The 16,246-nt window shown below is 37.5% G+C and overlaps 1 protein-coding gene across 1 annotated transcript in view; it reads left to right on the top strand.

Moving 5' to 3' along the window:
- The window catches only part of NR3C2 (nuclear receptor subfamily 3 group C member 2), a 368,768-nt gene that overhangs the window by 62,073 nt on the left and 290,449 nt on the right, over positions 1-16,246 (top strand). The window lies entirely within an intron of this gene.

Raw genomic sequence — 16,246 nt, 5'->3', positions numbered from 1 at the left:
ACTTTTAGGGGTTCAAGCCTTCAGTTGAGGAGGAAACTGCAGATGTGGTGGAAATAGCAGGAGAACCAGAATTAGAAGTGAAGCCTGAAGGTGTGACTGAATTGCTGCCATCTCATGATAAAACTTGAATAGATAAGGAGTTGCCTCTTATGGATGAGTAAAGAAAGTGGTTTCTTGAGATGGAATCTACTCCTGGTGAAGATGCTGTGAAGATTGTTGAAATGACAACAAAGGATTTAGAATATTATGTAAACTTAGTTGATTGAACAGTGGGAAGGTTTGAAAGGATTGATTCCATTTTTTAATTGAACTATAGCAGACATAATTTATGTTGGATTGTCTCCAGTTTTGAAAGAAGTTCTACTGTAGGTAAAATGCTATCAAATAGCATTGCATGCCACAGAGAAATTGTTTGTGAAAGGAAAAGTTAATCGATGTGGCAAACTTCATTGTCTTATTTTAAGAAGTTGCCACAGCAGCCCCAGCCTTCAGCAAACATCATCCTGTTCAGTCAGCAGCCACCAACATCAAGGCAAGATTCTCCACCACCAAAAAGATTATGACTTGCTGAAGGCTCAGATGATGTTTAGCATTTTTTAGCAATAAAATATTTTTAAATTAAGATATGTACATTTTTAAAACGTAATGTTATTGCATACTTAATAGACTAAAGTATAGTGTAAATATAACTTTTATATGCACTGGGACACCAAAGAAATTCATGTTACTCCCTTATGAGGTAGTCTGGAACTGAACCTGCAATAGCTCCAAGATATAACAGTGCAGATGTGGAGCAACTGTTATATAGTAAGTGCTTAATTAATATTAGATATTTATTAAATGCATGGACCATCTTCCTATTTTTATCCTTAGCACTAGGTTAGGGTCCACTTAGGAAGAGGTGGAATAAATGCTGAATAAATGAATGAATACATAATAATGAATTCATTTAGAGATCCTAGAAAGGCAACTATTTTTGTACCTTCTGTTTTGGAGGCTGTCCTCTTTGAGTTGATTCGTACCTTCATTACATGTTTATGGAGAAGGGGATGTGACCTACATAGTCAAATAAATGAGAAACCTAGGACTCATCCTTGGTTCTTCAAAATCCAGCTCCTTTTACCTACCCGTGAATTTAATTGCCTCCACTGATATTTGGTGTAACTGTTCAGTGGAGGAAATAGTTAAACCAACAGCTTTATATAAATTATGGGCTTGTATTGGATGTGGTTAGATGGCAGTGGTGTAGAAAAAGAAGACTGGAGAAAGGAAAATTCCAGACAGGGAAACTTACATGAACAAATGTATTGAGGCTGGAAATACAGAATATATTGGGGGGAGTTAGTGGTTAGACCAGAACATCTGAATATATACACATACACAAAATATTAACAGAGCTCACTAAATGGTTTTGGTACTGGCAGCGGAAAAAATTATGGCATCATTTACTAAATGATCAAGTGAGCATATCCTGAATGAGTTAAAGATCATAGCTTGAATGAGTTAACCGTTGCCGTCAGCAGTACTTGGAGCTTTTGACTTATTTTAGGTTTTGAAAAATCGCAACATTTTGATTGAATTTTCCATGTTTTAAACATCAGTCTGAGTCCTAACTTTTATTGTACAGAGGTCTTAAATGTCATGAGTGTGGGCAGTAATGTATTTTGTCAAAAGAGAAAGTGTACCTTCTAGTACTTGAATTAATACTGAAATGTTTCTGAATGTAGTTTAAGTTAATGTTTTATTTTGGTCTAGCACATAGAAAGGTCACAGAAGTGAGATTAAAGCAATTTGAAAACTGTAACAAGTAATGAAACTTTCAGTGATTACTTAGAATATTTTTCTAGAGAAATAATAAATGGCATTTGAACAACTGGGCTAGCTACTTACCACCATTTACTACTTTGCTATAAGATATTGAACTGCTTTTCCCAAACTTTATGCTTATGCTAGTATTCCTTTGATCAACCATTTTGCTAAAGAAGGACAAAATATATGCATATTATAAGCATATAAATTTATAAAATTTCATAACTATATAAATGTATAAAATCGTATGTCAGCGTATGTACTTTTTAAAGATTTACTTTATTTAAAAATTTTTTTTTTTATTTGGCTGCGTCTGGTCTTAGTTGTGGCATGTGGAATCTTTCATTGTGGCACGTGGGCTCTTCATTGCAGCGCGCAGGCTTCTCTCTAGTTGTGGCACATGGGCTCTAGAGCACGTGGGCTCAGTAGTTGTGGCACGTGGGCTTAGTTGCCCCGCGGCATGCGGGATCTTAGTTCCCCAGCCAGGGATCGAACCCGTGTCCCCTGCATTGGAAGGCTGATTCTTAACCACTGGACCATGAGGGAAGTCCCAAGATTTACTTTTTGATGATCTTCTAGCAGTTTCCTTGTTCACAAAATAAATACTCATTGACTGTGTAAATCTGTTAGGTCTAATTATGTAAGAAAAATATTATGCAGGAGTTAAACTCATTCATTATTGTTGTAGCACTAGTTAGATCAATATAAGCTATATGGAAAAACTATTTTTCTAGAAGTCTTTGTGCTGAAAGATGCTCAATATTATTAGTAATTAGGGAAATGCAAATCAAGGTTGCAGTGAACTACCACTTCATGCCCACTAAGATGGCTGTAATTAAACAGAGAATAACAAGTGTTGGTGAGGATGTGGTGAAATTGGAACTTTTGTGCATGGCTGGTAGGAATGGAAAATGGTGCAACTGCTTTGGGAAAGTCTGGCAACCCTTAAAAGCTTAAATGTAGAATTACCGTATGACCCAGCAATTCCAAGAAAACTGAAAATATTTATGTTCACACAAGAACTTGCAGACGAATGTTCATAGATGTGTTATTCCATAACAGCCAAAAAGTCCATCAGCTGACAAATGAATAAGCACGTGTGGTATAGCGATACGGTGTAATATTTTAGGGTCATAAAAAGGAATGAAGTACTGATACATCTACAACATATATGAAACTTAAAATCGTTATGACAAATGAAAGAAAGTAGACACAAAAGACCACATATTGTCTGATTCCATTTATTTGAAGTGTTCAGAGTAGTCAGTTCCATAGACATAGAACATAGTTGAGTGGTTGTCAGGGGCTGGAGATGGAGTGTGGGGAGGGGGTGGAAGGGTGGGGGGGTGACTCTCAAGTGTACAGAGTTTTTGGGGGGATGATAAAAATATTTTGGAATTAGATAGAGGCAGTGGTTGTACAACTTTGTGAATATACTAAAAATCACTGAGTTGCACACTTGAAAAACACGTTATATGAATTATATCTCAGTAAAAACAAAGGAAAAAAGTTTATGTGCGTGCAGAGGACCGCTGGTGCTATATCTCCCCTAAATCACTATGTTTTAAAAAAATATCTAAATTTCCCATGCACCTTTTTGAATAATTAAAATTAAAATTATCTAAATCTATTTTTATGAACTTTTTCATATAATCCTTAATTTTAGTTTTCCAAATTAGGTGGAAGTAGAGGATTAGTTGGCATTAAAGTGTATTCATACTAAAATAGGGACTTAATAAATGAGCACGTGTGAGGAAAAGTAAGTACAGAGGCCAGGCTTAATGTTATCCAGCTTCTCAATATCTTCAAGCTTTTGACATAGATTTTCAAATTTCTTTGAACCCTTCACTGCATCTCATCATTCTCTTTATCCCAGGCAGCCAGAGAAAGTTGAAGATGCTTGTTTAGTAGATAATACGGGAGAGTACTATAAAATTTTGTTTTTCTTTTGCTTCAGAATTGGCCTGTCATCTCTTGTCAACTCTTGTTTCTGAACAGAAGCTCAGATAGTTGTTACAAAGGGATGGTTTCTTAGACCCATTTGAAAATTGTACCTAGAAACTCTGCTGGTGCCTTACTGGTACTTTTCCAGGACCTCATTTCCCAAAGTAGAAACAGCCTGGCTCTGGCAGGGAGGGTGAGCTCCCTGCCCGTGTTGCTTTTATGCTAGAAGGTTCTGCTCTACCCATTTGCGCACCAGAGATCGAATCCTTTCCTCCCTGGAAGTGGGGAGGCTGTATATCCCTGCCTGGATCCCCTGATGGATTCCTGGCCACCTCTATCTGAGAACTTCTGGCATAAAGAATACTTGATTTACATCCTTAAATCAAATTTCTAAATAAAAGCTGTGTAAGAATAATAATATGCATATTCCAAAAGAGGTATCTGGATTTTCTGTACAGTTAAATTTAGACACGTAATTAAAGTATGAGGTAAATTTTAATTCCCAATCCTTTTTCATTAGTTGCTTACTCTCCCTCTAGTGGGTTTTCCAGCTTTTACTCTTTATAATATAGCATACTATGTATTCTTTTGTAACTTGCATTGTTTGTTCATCTTTTCCTTTTTCCTTTTTCCTCCCTCCCTCCCTCCCTCCCTCCCTTGTTTTGCTGGTGCAGGTTGATTCCATGAATTCATTTTAATTGCTCTTTAATATCCTATTATATGAACATAATTTGTTTCTTTCATTTCCTTTTGATGAAAATTCTTTGTAATTTTTCTTTATTGCAAACCATGGTGCAGTGAATACTTTTATGTGTTTCTTTGTGCAGAGATGTGACCATTTTTCTGGGTCTATTCCTGTAAATGAAATTGACTGTGCATGGAGTATGCCTGTCTTCATTTTATTCTAGTCATTGCCAAGTTCTTTTACAATTTATAGTCCTACCAGCAGTGTATGAGGGTCCTCCTGGTTTCACATTTTTGCCAACACTGCTATTAACGAGTTTAAAGTTTTTGCTACTCTGATGGGTACGAATGTCTTCTTATTGTTGCCTTTCAGTTACTTTTTTCTTTCTCAAGAGCCCCTAAGCAACCAGATTGGAAGGAAATTGAATCTTCCTAGTCATACTCATTATTATTCCTCTAACTTCCTCCATGGCTGATGTGAAAGACCCAGAGGTTATACACAGAGTAGAACATTTGGGGAGGTCCCTCTGGCTGTCAGTCTGTACTTTCCCCTCGTGTATCTGGTGTGTGTCTATCGTCCAAATCCATGTAACCCCTTGGAGGTGGCATGAAGATTTCCAGGACATGCCGGCACAGTCTGTATTTGCACCACACACCCACGAGAAATAAATTTCTCGGGTCCTGTTATTTTCCTGGGCACTGGGAGGCCCGACTGCCTGGATCCCAGAGAAGTTCCTTCCCCCATCTGTCCCCACAAGGAAGGAAACAAAACAAAACAAAACACTGGAAACAGAACAAAAATAAAATCTCAGTAAACTACCCTGCTGTAGAAGTATCTTGGTGATTCCTCCATGTAGCTACTCCAACTCTCCTGAGAAGCCTCTTGCAGGCTTCAAGAGTTTACAAACTCTCTTTCCAAATGTCTAATGTTCAGCTGTTCTGCGAATTATTATTAATGTTTAGGCCACTGCCTCAAAACCTTTTCTCTTCACATCATTCCCAGCTGTCCATGGCTTTGCCTCTCCCTTGTTCATCCGCTTTCTTTTTCTCTCTTTTTTCACATTCCTTCTGTGCCCACATGAGCTCCTTTTCTCATTTGGGGAACAGCATCTGTGTTTAAAGAAAAGTCGCTTTGCTGTCCGCCCCCATTCTTTGGGAAGAGCTTCACAGTCGTTGAGAAGACTTGTTGATTCCTTAGGAAACCCCGTCGTGTGCTGGTGATACCCAGGGGCTGGTTCCCTCGTACAACTCCAGACACACCTTCCCAGACACCTTCCCTAAAACTGCACCCTCTTCTTCCTGCCCCACCAAATCATAACCCCCCATTCCTTCTTTATGTTTTCTCTTCAGCAGTTTTCACTATGTAGTAGTCCATCTATTATACTTATTCGCCTTTCTTTTGTCCTCCTTCTCCCCTTAGGGAGAACAGAATGTCAATGAGGAAACTAAAAGTTAAATCAGAGATGTGTTTTCCGTCACATTGATATTTAAGATAAACTTTTGTTTCGGCTGAAGCAAATATGTAACCTTAGGTATAGATAGAGAAATAAAAATTGCAGTATACTTCATTTTCATTTACATTGTATTTGGGCATAGTTTCAAAAGAAGTGTCACTTTGGGGGAAAAGAGTTTTTGTGGTGGTTGATTTTAATATGCTGGTCATAAAACTGTCACTTTAAATTTTTAGTTGCTTCTGGAAACAAAGTAGGAATGCGCCCTATTAAAATTGTTGTCGGGTCCCTAATATAATTTTCCTGGTGTCATTCAGTCCATTTTATTGGCTAAAAATGTGTCACAACATAATGGAAAGAAGAGATATTAAAACTCCCCGAGAAGCTTCTTGTTTCAGGTTTAGCTGTTCTCAGAAGACAGAGTCCACCTATATTGTTAAATATCATGTGCTTGTAAGCTTTGGAAATTTTTAAAGTTCAATCTAAACGAATAGATATGCTATCTTGGCAAGTAAAATACATGGTTATTTAAAGTTTAAGCTAAAACTCTTAGCCCGGTACGCTTTCTCTTGCCCTTTTGGCGACTCTTGTGACTATAATTTGAGAGTCATTGAGGAGAGAGAGCTGTAAAAAGGAGAGGGTCTATTGCATGTGGGGTTACATTCCTTCTCTCCACAATATTTGAAACACACAAACCCAGCAACACTACACAGAGTCCTTTGTTCTTCCCGTTGGGCAAAACACTAGATAGCTTACTGTAAATATGGCCAGCCGCCAAGCTGTGGCGCAGATTCTTTTTTTTAAATACTGTAAACTGGCACAGGCTCAAGAATTACAGTTCTTCCTCTTATTTGCTTTCCCCTCCTATACTGAAGAGTTTCATCTATCGGAAGATAGAAAAGCAGTCGTTGTGGTTGGGGGGAAAGAAATTCCCAGACAATCCTTTTTTTTTTTTTTCCTGCCTTTCTCCACTTAACCTCGGGTAGATGTCTCATGAAATAAGTAGAATCCCTTCATTGCTCTTCACTTTGAAAAGAATAATGTCCTCTGATGACACATGAAAAGAGCTCGAGTGGAGCAGGGTGAGCTGAGTTGAAGGCAGAGCACTGCTGCATACCATGCTGCTTTAAAAACGGATTCTGCCCCCGTGTTTTCCTACTTCTCTTTGTCATCCTGGCTTTACTTCTTGTTGTCCTAGAGTGTATTTGGTTTTCGGTTCTCGTTTTCATGGGCCTGCTGTATTTCTGACATTACCAAGTTGCCTTCCCTTGTGTTGGAATTTGCGTGGCCGCAGCTGACTTGAAAAGAGGTGGAGGGAAGTGAAGGGTGGGGAGTTCTGCCTTTCAACTACAGGGTGTGTTCCTTTTGAAACTTCGTTTTTAATATAAGAAAAAGCTTGGAAGTGTATTTTTGAAAGGATTATTTGCTCTGATATTAATATCAAGATGCCAGAAAGGAGATCCTTTTTTGATATAAATGACATCTTGTCAAAATCTTAAGTTGTGCAGTTTTATTGATTTTTACGCGTAGAAACTTCTAGAACCGAGTAAAAATGAAACATACGTGGTGATTAGTTTTTTTAAAAAATCAAGCTAAGGTTGAACGTACTATCCTTGCCTACGTCACTGACATTAAAAATATTTTATATGATAGACACATCAACATGTTTACTTTCTCATTTCCTTCACTACTCCTTTTAATCTTGACTTCTTGATTTATCAGATTTATTACATGGTAGAAATAACCTTTTTTTCTTTTTTTAACATCTTTACTGGAGTATAACTGCTTTACAATGGTGTGTTAGTTTCTGCTGTATAACAAACTGAATCAGCTGTATGTATCCATATATCCCCCTATCCCCTCTCTCTTGCGTCTCCCTCCCCTGTCCCTATCCCACCACTCTAGGTGGTCACAAAGCACCGAGCTGATCTCCCTGTGCTATGAGGCTGCTTCCCACTGGCTATCTATTTTACATTTGGTAAAAATAGAACTACCACACGACCCAGCAATCCCACTACTGGGCATATACCCTGAGAAAACCATAATTCAAAAAAGAATCATGTACCACAATGTTCATTGCAGCACTATTTACGATAGCCAGGACATGGAAGCAACCTAAGTGTCCAACGACAGATGAATGGATAAAGAAGATGTGGCACATATATACAATGGAATATTAGCTATAAAAAGAAATGAAATTGAACTATTTGTAGTGAGGTGGATGGACCTAGAGTCTGTCATACAGAGTGAAGTAAGTCAGAAAGAGAAAAACAAATACTGTATGCTAACACATATATATGGAATCTAAAAAAAAAAAAATGGTTCTGAAGAACCTAGGGGCAAGACAGGAATAAAGATGCAGATGTAGAGAATGGACTTGAGGACACGGGATGGGGAAAGGTAAGCTGGGGCAAAGTGAGAGAGTGGCATGGACATATATACATTACCAAATGTAATATTGTTCATTAATCGTTTCTTAAAAAAGGGAAATTTCACTAGGTTGTAATTGAAGGCTATTCGTCTTGTTTCCAGATACAACTCACAGTAGAGGATATTATGTTGATAATCAGATAAGCTTTATGACAGTCTTTTTAGAACATGTGGAAGATCTAAGAAAGTATAGATGAGTAAGATAGGGAGACTGCTTCTACAAAGATGCTCTCAGTTACTGTGATGAATTTTCTTTATACCCTAATATATTTTTCATTGTTTGAGGGAGAATTTTCATTGAACTGATTAAAAATAAATTTAAAATTTGGGCAAAATGTATTGGTTTATTTGTGCCTCAGCTTTCTCATATGAAAATTTCGGTTGTTACACTAAAGTGTAAGGAGCCATAGGTTCTTTCAGGTATTGATATATAATTACTAATTCTTATTTTCAGTGTTCCTCTAGAAACACGGTATATAATTATACCAGCATAGTGTAATTATAGTATAACCAGTGGACAAAGCAGTTAGGCTGATATTATATTTAGGGGGCCCATTTCTTATCTTGGACTTTATTAATAACAATATGGCCTTGAGGCTGTTGAATCGTTCTGGGCCCAGTTTCCTCATCTGTGAAATAATCGGTAGAATTAGATGATCTTAGATGTTTCTTCTAACACGAAGAGTCTAGATAACTTTCTATGACTATTTTGCCTTTTTTATGGACTGGAATTTGTGAATAATGAGAACATGATATTCTAACGTAGGGACTATTTAATTTACATTCATAGAGTATAGGTGTATAATTTTGTAAAGTTGTATAATTTGAAGGCATTTTTCTTATCTCCTTAGTTCCTACTGATTTTAGAATCCTTTTTCTTTTATTTACAATAGCCCTTTGTCATTTGATGTCATGCATCAAGAGAATGTGAGAAAAATGGCTTACAGATTAGGGTATTTGGTAATTTTGAAGAGTTCCAGTGCATATTAAACCTCCTAGGAGGGGGATACCATTTCATATCTTGAGCGGCAGCCTCAGAGCACCATGCCATAAGACTTTGAGCTCAGACCCTGCGTTTTAATCCTGGTTTCGTTGCTGAAATTTTTATCCTAGGCATAATTTATTAAAATGCTCCAATTCTGGGATTCCTTGTCTTCAAAATGGGGATATCAATGACAGTTCCATAGATACACTGTGAGTACTAATGGAGTTTAAGTTAGATTGTGTGTATGACTACCATTAACTTCAATTTTAAAATTTAAAAAATGTCATCTTTCAGTTTGTCAGCAAATTTTTGTTGGGTATCTAAGGTACGATGCTCAGGGGAAGCATGTATATGCCTGGATAATAAGAATGGAAAGCATGATACGGAAAAGTTGGTTGTAGAAAAGGTGAATGACAGTACAGTAATGTAGATAGGGCAGTAGATGTCAACTGGTAAGATTGTGCAAGACTGCATGAGGAGGTGGGTTTGGGCAGAATAGAAGTTGCTTCACGAGGAACTCAAGTACAGCATTGTTTTATGGAAGAAGAAATAGTGTTTAATTTCCTCAGAAATTGGAAACTTACGTAACGTGCTGGTTTATTCTAATGTCTTATGAAAGACATCTACCTTCTTTGGATACTTTTTCCAAATCATATAATAAGTGTGTGTGTGTGTGTGTGTGTGTGTGTGTGTGTGTGTGTGTGTGTGTGTGTGTGTGTGTGTGTGTGTATTCAGACATAATCAGATACTGCTGAAAAATCTTTCAATTACAAGTGGTATATAAATTCCTCTAATAGTAGGAGAATGTTATACTCCTGATTTTTTTTTAACTAATTAGGATGAAAAACTTCTTTAAAGGGATTAAACTATCTGAAGCATTCTCAGACATCAGTGGAAAGATTGGAATATTTAATCTTAGCTATTATCACTTCAGTTTATGCTATAACTTAATAACTTTTTCTTTGGAATTGATCTAGTCAGTATCTGAGTTTGTGTTACTGACTTTGAAGTAACAAACTTCAAAGTTTGGTAACAAACCATTTTTAATAATATTGTTAAATATGTATAATATAAAATAATATATATGTATAATATTATAAAATATATTATTTAAAATAAGCTACTATGAATTAGATTGCTTATAAATACATTGTATTTCTAATTGCCAATAGGAAATTTTTTTTCAAACCTTGAGTTAAATTATTTTCTTACATGCGAAGAAATTTTCTTTAGTGTTTGACTACATATGTTTGGCTTTTGGGAATGCTGAGATTACCACTCACATCATTTTAAAGGATATAAATAGAATCACTGAGAAGAAGTGGTCAAGGCCAGGGCTTTTGTTTGAAGAATATATTAACAGGACATATAAATTAAGGGACTCTAGCATATGCATATTTTAAAAAGATGAGATCATAATGTAGTATCTAGAATTCTATTTCTGCCGTTATCGTTAATTCACTTAGGAGATTTTCAGAAAATGACACATTTTTCTGCTTTGGTTTCTTTATCCATAGAACACCTTTTAAGGTAGAATATGATATTAAATGTTTTATCAGATAACAGATCTTAATTTAAATGCCTTATGGTTGAAAAACTAGTTAGTCGTCTTCATTTGCTAAAGCATCATGCAGGTGTATTTGCTTCCAGTTTTAGACATCGTCTTTTAAAATTGTGACCATGAATTTTTGGTACATGAGCAGCATTCACCCCTTATTTCTTTTCTGTCCAGGTCACCAACAATAGTAGGATGTGTGCAGAATGAATAAATGAAAAATCAAGGGCATAGAAGTAATGATTTTCATGGAAAAAGTTGAAAAGTTGACTTTCTCCACGTTGTCCTTTTAATCTTGTCCTGTTTGGGTACTCTCACTCACTAGCTTATGACCATGAGCAATGACCTTATTTAATGTATCTAATCTTTAGTTTGTCTGTCATAGAACCTGTCTCTCAGGTGCGTGAGGATTAAGTTAGATCATGTTTTCATTTTAACAAAATTTTGAGAAAAATGTTCAGTGTAAATTTGTTTGGCATCCCTCCAAAGTTCTTGGTGCTTTTGAATGTTTTTTCCTCCATTTCTTTTCCTCTCTGGTGAATTAGAGACTACATTTAAAGGGACTGTTTATACACAAGATTATCGGTACAAAATTTTCACTTTCTATTGGACAGGATATGCCTGTTTAATTCTGTGCTGTAATAGTGTCTTTGGGAGCCTCTTTTGTCTCTGTGTATTTAGAAGGTTCGTAGAATTATAAACTAGTCAAACCAATGGGTCCTTGGGCATTTATCTAGTTTCCTCTGCAGAAAGGTCCAGAGAAGTTTTTACCAGCTCTCCTTTCTCGCACATGGTTATAAGAATTAAAAGTAATGAAGGGAACTTAACATTCAAAACTTAGTCTCTAAATAATATTTGTTGGTAAGATTGATTTTTCTGTTTTAAGGTAAACCAGACTGTGAGCATGTCTGGTTTTTTCCAAATTTCAGCACTCTCTCCCATGCCTGCATTTTTATTTCTTATAAACTGCATAGTTAGGGAAACTCCTACCTAAACCTCTTGATTTTGACAGCATGCCATGTAATTTTACTCAAAATAACACATGTGAAAGAAACATGTTTCTTTCACATGTAGGCTTACATACATACATGTTGAAACAAAGCTACGTAGGAAGGCTAATTCTTGTATTCTTCTAACCATACCACTTTCAGGATTACCTTCATAAGAAAAGCTCGAGCAAAGTAAATTGAGTAGCTGCCTTTTCATTGCTTAGTAAAGTTTTTTGTTCTTTTTTTTTTTTTGACTGTTGAATTATTAGTTTGCAGTGAGGTGCATTTTGCACCACAGGAACAGAAGTATTGAGTAGACAGAAACGCTGTCTTCCGAACTCTCGGGTCGGTTTTTGTGCCTCTGGTAGCCTGTTTGACCAGGTCAGTCCTGGAGTTCGTGGGGTCCAGGTTTCCTTGCATAAGGAGAAGGCACTATACTTTGTTCTGTGGTCAGACTGCAAGGCCGAGTCTGGACAGTTGTCTTGCACCTGTCCCTGGCTATCCATCCCCATGGGATAGATCTTCCCATCCATCGCCACTGCTAGCAAAACACTTCAAAGCGCATGCCTCCCTGCGGACGGGCTGGCCGTACCATCTCGGTCTACAGGAAAGCAGGCCGTGACTGATTTAGAAAGTTACTGCTTCTAAAGAGGCTGTGCTTGCTTCCAACCCTTCCGTGCCATCAATCGCGTCTGATTCTGTGAGACTCTATGTGACGCCTGGAGAGACTGACAGCCAGCATAGCTAATCCTGAGCTCGGAAGCAAGTCTTGTTGCTTTTTGCAGTGTAGCTCACTGCGCCTTTCCTCCTGTGACATTATTGTGCTTGTTTTGTAGTGTTCTCCTCATTAAGATCCTGCCAAGGGGGGAAATAAGTGTCTCTGGATAAGAATTTCCATACTGACATTAAAGTGGGCACAATCCATTTGCGGTAGACAAATAGCAGATTATGCTTTAACATTTAGAGAAACTGAAGGATTTAAGAGAAATGGTGAGCGTGGTGATTATACTCCTGCTTAAGAAATACTTGTCAGTTTTCAGATCTGTTACCCGTTACGTTCTGCCCGTTGATTTTTTTTTTTTTTTCATTCCGGCTTTAATTTTTCATGCTTCAAGTGTACATTTCTGATAATGCTGCCATTTGGGGCATTTAAATTTCTATCGGCAAATGCTGTAGTCATTAAACGTGGGGGGTTGAATGCAAATGGAGAGCATTAGAAGATGGCTTCTATATGGCAGTGTGAAATTGCATTCTAACTTATTTTTAATTAATGTCACGGGCACCTTAAACAAAATTTCAAGAGAGCTCTAGATTTTATCCATTTATAGCCAACACTTTAAACCCACCTAAACTCACAAATGCAATGCCACGTATGGAATCACAGTTTCGATACTTGCCTTTGTAATCCATTCTGGATCATTTTTTGCATAAACTCTATTAAGGGAACTAATTTTTTCCCCTGGCTAACAGGTAATTTCCAAGTGTGACCAGTCCCATGACTTGCAAAGAAATCTAAAGTGCTGACTCCATTTTTACAGAAAGCAGTTAATGACAGCCAGCTGTAGAAGAGGAGTAGACCCAGAGAGGAGCTGAGTGTAACAATCTGAGAAAAGGCAGAGAAGGAAAGTTAGAACCGGGAAAATATCCCCAGTATAGTGGAAAAAAGCTGTCTCCACAAGGCTGCGTCTTTGGGGAAATCATGCTGGACAGAGTGGAGCAGGTATGAATCGAGATGACCGCTTTCTGGAGTCTCCTCGTGGACATACCTCCTAGGTGGTCATGTGTGCCTTTTATGTTGTCCTACCTTTTCTTTCACTCATGCTCTCCTTTCCAGTGCCAGTTGACATACCCATCCAGTCTTCAGATCTCTTTCTGCTGCTGCTTCCCTCACCCACGTTTAATGAGCCATCATATACTGATAGAATGTATAGGATTCCCATTGCCCTTGGTGTAACCAGGACCAGGGAAGGATTAACTTTGTGACTGTGTATCTTAAAGTACCGTGTTAATTTCATGAATAATAAAAACGTGCCACTGTTGGTTACTTATTATTACTTATTATTGTTATCAAACATACTGATGATGTAAGAATAACCATGTAATAACAATAGCAGAGACGGGGTGGGGGCATGGGGGGAGATAAAAATAACCACTGCCCTTGAAAGTGCTACTGCACAGCTCAGGGTTCTGCTCCCTTCCCTGGGTTGTCTTCTTTGAGGAGGTAGTGATTCAGTTGAAACACCCTGTTAATATTAAAAGCACATCCCAGCCAGAGAAGTTAGAGCTCTTCCTCCCCGCCACAGTAAGCGACTTCAAGGGGAAACGGGAAGTGTGCGGAGGCTCAGAGGTGAGAGACCCTGCCAGAGCCTGAGCAGGGGTGGTGGTGACTGAAGGAGGGTGGAGAAGAGGGAGAGGACAGGTGACTGGCCTCACCTGGGGAGACGTGTGGCCACCCCCCCCATCAGGGGCGTCAGGAGAAGTGACGGATCTGGGGGACACTTAAGTGGAATCTACAGAACTTGGTGAGTGAGTGATGGCGAGGGTTTGGGGAGAAGGGTGAGTTCAGGATGATACCTGAGACCCGGTTTGGGCATCCGGGTAGATGGTGGAGGAAATACAGCAGGAGGGAAGGTTTGTGGGAGAAAAATGAGAGTTGCTTTGGTGTGTCTCTGGGTGGATGCATACTGGGTAATTTGCAGTTTGTTGTTGTTGTTGTTGTTGTTTTTTTTAAAGAGGAATGTATTTCTGTTTTTCAGTATGTGGCATTGAACATAAGAAAAACAGGTTTTTAATGGTTTTTAAAAAGTTAGCTTCTTCCTCAAAGACTTCTAGTTTTCTCTTTACTGTCACTAAAGTAATGCTGAACGTAAATCCTTCGTGATGTGGATAATGAGAAATTTGTGTCGTTCTGTACACTTAGAAGGTATATTGCATTTGCCTTTGTGCCTTTATGGATATTAGGTTGGGATTGTGGTTAAGCTAATGAACTGAAGAACTCGAGCTAATGGTCTCATCATTCAATCCAGCAACTTGTCTTAAATTTCAGGCTAATATCTATGTATACATGATTGCTTAGCTAGATTTCTTTTGGAACATTAACACTTTTCATATTAAACCCAAGCTGAATTTTAATATACATTTTTTTTCAGTTTGAGAGTACCTTTAAACTTTTTAATATATTATAGGTTCAGTTAAATGATGACATTGTTGACTTAACATTATGATAGTATTTATGTAATATGATCTAGACTAACAGAACAATAGTATATTGAAAGTTTATGTGTTTAATATTTGGGTTGCCGTATCAGCTCAAACAGTTGTGTTCATTGAAAACCACCTCTTAATTTTTAGGTAGCTTTTGAAATGTAGCAAAGTCACATGACAAATCCGTTTTATTATATATATATATTTTGTTGTTGTTGTTTTTGGACAGTGACTCTCAAGTGTAGAGGTACTGGAACCTTTTTGCCCTTTTCAAGTGATATGTACTTTTTAAAATGAATAACTTTGGAGGTAACAAAACTCAAGACTGGGTTCATAGAATGTAACATACTTTCTGAATGTTATAAGGGCTCTTTTTTAACTTCATAGCCTTATAGAAACTAAGTCACCATACATAAAACATAAGAGTGAAGGTATTTTTTTGTAGATTGGCATTGAAATCACGTTGCCAGTGTAATTGTACATCTAGCTATTGTTTTGTTAATAAAATCTGAACATAACTAACAGAAGGTCATTTCACTGATTGGATGTTCTAGAAAATTCATTTCTTTTTTTTTAATACAGCAGGTTCTTCTTAGTCATCCATTTTTATACACATCAATGTATACATGTCAATCCCAATCTCCCAATTCATCACACCACCACCACCACCACCCCTCCACTTTCCCCCCTTGGTGTCCACATGTTTGTTCTCTACATCTGTGTCTCAATTTCTGCCCTGCAAACCGGTTCATCTGTACCATTTTTCTAGGGTCCACATATATGCATTAATGTACGATATTTGTTTTTCTCTTTCTGACTTACTTCACTCTGTATGACAGTCTCTAGATCCATCCACATCTCTACAAATGACCCAATTTTGTTCATTTTTATGGCTGAGTAATATTCCATCTTATACATGTATCACATCTTCTTTATCCATTAGTCTGTTGATGGGCATTTAGGTTACTTCCATGTCCTGGCTATTGTAACTAGTGCTGCAATGAACATTGGGGTGCATGTGTCTTTTTGAATTATGGTTTTCTCTGGGTATATGCCCAGTAGTGGGATTGCTGGATAATTCATTTCTATTATAGTTCTTGGAGAGGTTTTTATTGTTGTTGTTGTAATTTTAGTTTTTGATATTCAGGGTGGCATGTAATCACTCTGGATTTAAGTATGGGAGAAAGAGGAAATC

Source organism: Lagenorhynchus albirostris, chromosome 4 (assembly GCF_949774975.1).
Source record: "Lagenorhynchus albirostris chromosome 4, mLagAlb1.1, whole genome shotgun sequence".
NCBI classification, from domain to species: domain Eukaryota; kingdom Metazoa; phylum Chordata; class Mammalia; order Artiodactyla; family Delphinidae; genus Lagenorhynchus; species Lagenorhynchus albirostris.
Note: the sequence above shows the minus strand (reverse complement) of the source record. Positions and strands in the feature narration are given on the sequence as shown.